Source organism: Haplochromis burtoni, unplaced genomic scaffold (genome assembly GCF_018398535.1).
Source record: "Haplochromis burtoni strain Fernald_Lab_line unplaced genomic scaffold, NCSU_Asbu1 Contig_93, whole genome shotgun sequence".
Lineage (NCBI taxonomy): Eukaryota > Metazoa > Chordata > Actinopteri > Cichliformes > Cichlidae > Haplochromis > Haplochromis burtoni.
This window is the reverse complement of record NW_024582454.1, coordinates 118,232-121,795: the sequence shown is the minus strand read 5'-3', so window position 1 is coordinate 121,795 and position 3,564 is coordinate 118,232. Positions and strand designations below refer to the sequence as shown.

The window sequence follows — 3,564 nt, the reverse complement described above, 5'->3', positions numbered from 1 at the left end:
ACGCCTAACTTTTTAAAGTTAGGCGTACCGGTACGCCCATGGCAAAAAGTTAGTCTAGAGCCCTGATACATATATACTACTGGTCCATTCTTGTAACAAACTGACTACAAGAAACATGTAAATTAAAAATATGCTTATAATCAGCCTTTTAAATCAAGTGTTATTTCATTATTACTTCACAAATTTGAATGTGATCCATCTACATAATAAGACGGCCCTGTGTAAAAGTCAGAGTCACCAGTCATCTCTTTACATTTTGATAGTAGAACAGGAAATAGTTGCAGCGATTTATTGACACATCTGCAAACACAGTATATAAGGCAAAAGCACAGGTTATACAATTTTAACAGGCTTGAAAGTCATTTTTTGTGTAATCACCTTTTAATTCTTCAACATAGCCTGAACTTTCTTAAGAAAGCTTTCCTGCAATTTCTTTAAGAAGTCTTCAGGAATCGTTGTCCAGGTTTCTCGAAGGACATTCAAAGCTCTTCTTTGGATGTTGGCTACCTTTTGTTCTGTTCTCTGTCAAGATGATCCCACACTTCTTCAATCATGTTGTTTGCACTGGCACTGTGTTTGGGACCCTGAGCCATGCCGGTCAGATCCTTTCCAGATGGAATTGCATGGCGGATCAAAATCTGACAGTGTTTTTCAGCATTCATAATTTCATCAACTTTGCCAAGATCCCCAACACCACTGGCTGAAGTACAGCCTCAAACCATGACAGACCCTCCACCATGTTTTACAGATGGCTGCAGACACTCTGTTGTACCTCTCTCCTGACCTCCTCCACACAAACTGACAATGATTTGAACCACAAACTTCAAATTTGGATTCCTCACTCCATCAGACCTATTGGCACTGATTTTCAGTCCAGTGTAGCTTGGCAAACCTCAGCCTTTTCTTCCTGTTTCCTTTCCTTAGGAAAAGCTTCTTGACAGCCACTGTTCCACTGAGGCCATTTCCGACGAGGCTTCAGTGAACAGCACCTGGATCAACTAAAGTTTCAGCTGCAACTCTCTCGACTCAGATACTGTTCATCTGCTGAGGATAAGTTTTTAACACCTGCCACATCATCTTTTGTCCTCCACTTATCCATTTTCCTCGATTTTTTTTTTTTTTAATGACACACTGCACAACATGGTGAATAGCTCTTTGGGAATCACCTTGTTGGTCATAAAATAGTATTTCATGTCTGTTTCATTGGTTCAACTAAACAAAATGTAAACAAAGTATGTACTTTTGCAACAGGCTGCAGGTAACAGTGTCTAAATATACCATTTAAGTTTGGATATTTGTAAAGTTGTTATGTGCTGACACATCACAACACTGGTGCCTTTTTTACTACTAGAATGAAAGAAATGGGGGTGGATGAAGATTTTTGCCCAGTACTATATAAGAAAAGCCTGGAGGAGGAGCTAAATGATTCACTTTAACAACTGATTAAATTCCTTTTTAAATACCATCATTTTAATTATCGCGGTGTCTTTATAATATTCCGGGTTTATGTACAATTAAAAAATTAAATCCATCCATTCCTGATTAACTGCGACAAATAAGCTGCAGGCACAAGCACTCATCTTCACGGCAGTTTTTACAGCTTCAAACGGTAAAAATAAACACACATTCCTTTGACCGTGTATGAAGATGGCTTCAAACTCAAATAATGACGAGCACACAGTGGAGTGAGAGAGTCAGAAACAAAGACAGCAAGTGAGAAAAATAATGAAGTGTGTGGGAGTGTTTTTACATCTATACTAACTCAGGTGCTCTATCTTAAAAAAAAAGAGAAAAATATGCTAATATAATCATCACATTTTGAACCTACGCAGATCTGACTGTAAATATTTAACCAACAATGAATATTCAGATCAATCTTTTTTTTCCCCCTCCGGTTGTGTGTGTCTCTTGAAGATGTGAAGGTGTGAGGAGCACTTCATTTAGCCAAGTGCCCTCTTTTAATAGTCTGCCAAGATACCGTGCTAATTAAAACACACATCCAGCAGTTCAAACCAGGTTCGCGGTAGGTGTTTTTGTTTCAGAAACAGTGAGAGCAGTTAGTTAATGCCAGTTTAGGACTGTCACTGCGCTGCATTTGAATATGAAAGGTGAATTTTAATAAAAACTCACAAGATGTGCCTCTGCTTGAAAGTGTATCATCAAAAGTATTCAGCATACAGATAAGATATCACTCTATAACATGAATAAATGTAAAATAGCTGTCAGTCTGCTTACAATTAAAGAAGGACATAAATGAGCTGAAACGTGAAGCCAAATGTCTCAAAAGTATCCCAGAGTTTTTTTTAACTAGGACTCCAAGTCCAGAAACACAAACACACCTCTGGGTTTAGCCTCTGCTGACAGATAAATCATGCTACCAAACTGTATACTCATGCATGTCAGAGGTATCAATGTGCTGTTTTCCCTTTGACCTGCCGATCAGTCTCTGATATTTTTCATATGATTAAATTAGCCCTCATGCGCCTCCCCAGAAATGTAGCATGGTCACGATGCAGACTGCAGCTGTGAATGGTTACTGATGTGCACAACCCCTCTGTAGAACATAATGTGATCCATTATGGGATGTTATTCTATCTAGATTCCACATAATGCTAATGTAATTTGCCAGTGTAATCTGCCATCGCCTTGTTTTCATACCTCTGCTATTCTGTGCATGAACTCCGTCTCTTGTCTGCACTGCAATAATTAAAGTATTCATTTTGTTCCATCTCAAAAATGATCTTCTCCGTTTCACTCCTAGTTTTCTGAAGTAAGAGAATCAAGTCAGCAGCATGGAAACCCCGCTACCAATTTGTGTTTTGGAGGTGTAATTACAGAGCCATGCCCTGTCTTAGATAAAATGAAATAAACTGCAATTCAGCTTCGCTCGGATTTTATTTGTGCAAAAGAAATCTGTGTCCAGTAACCTGGAGAATTTTGTCTCAAGACTTGTTTGAAGGCGATAGAGGGTCCAGTAGGCGCTGCAGAAGGAAATGTAAAAGCTATTAAATGCTAGTCATTTTATTATAGACATAAATTGAATTCCCCATTAAAGAAAAGTTAGAAATTATAGTTCAGTCAGAACCCCTGTAGTTAGAAGTTGCCTGTTATTTCCTTCTGCAGTCATTTTTATATTTGTCGTCATTGACTTCATTCTGGGATCTTCCAATGCATTTACGAAAAAATTGCCTAAACTTACACCATCAAATCTCCAGTCGGGCCTCCGTTTTGCTGCTATGTTTATAATCACTATAAATAAAAGGGTACTTTCTATTCAAATGCTGCTCTCACATTTTTTTTTCCAGAAACTCAAAAGCCAACTGCTCTCTTTCATTTTTGTGTCTTTAACACGCTGCACACACAGACAGCATGAAAAACACCAACTTATCAATTAATCATCTAAACTTTTCTGCACCATATCGATGCGACTGTTTGACAGAATAAAACCAAGTTAAAAAGTAAAAGAGACAGATGGTGATGCAGATCTAATGATGGATTCACTCTCTACTGGCCGACTGAGAGGTCTGGACACACATCACACACACACACACACACACACACACA

At 38.4% G+C, this 3,564-nt stretch overlaps 1 protein-coding gene across 2 annotated transcripts in view; it reads right to left on the bottom strand.

Annotated features, from left to right (window-relative positions):
- msra (methionine sulfoxide reductase A) overlaps positions 1-3,564 on the bottom strand; it is a 61,337-nt gene that overhangs the window by 33,864 nt on the left and 23,909 nt on the right. The window lies entirely within an intron of this gene.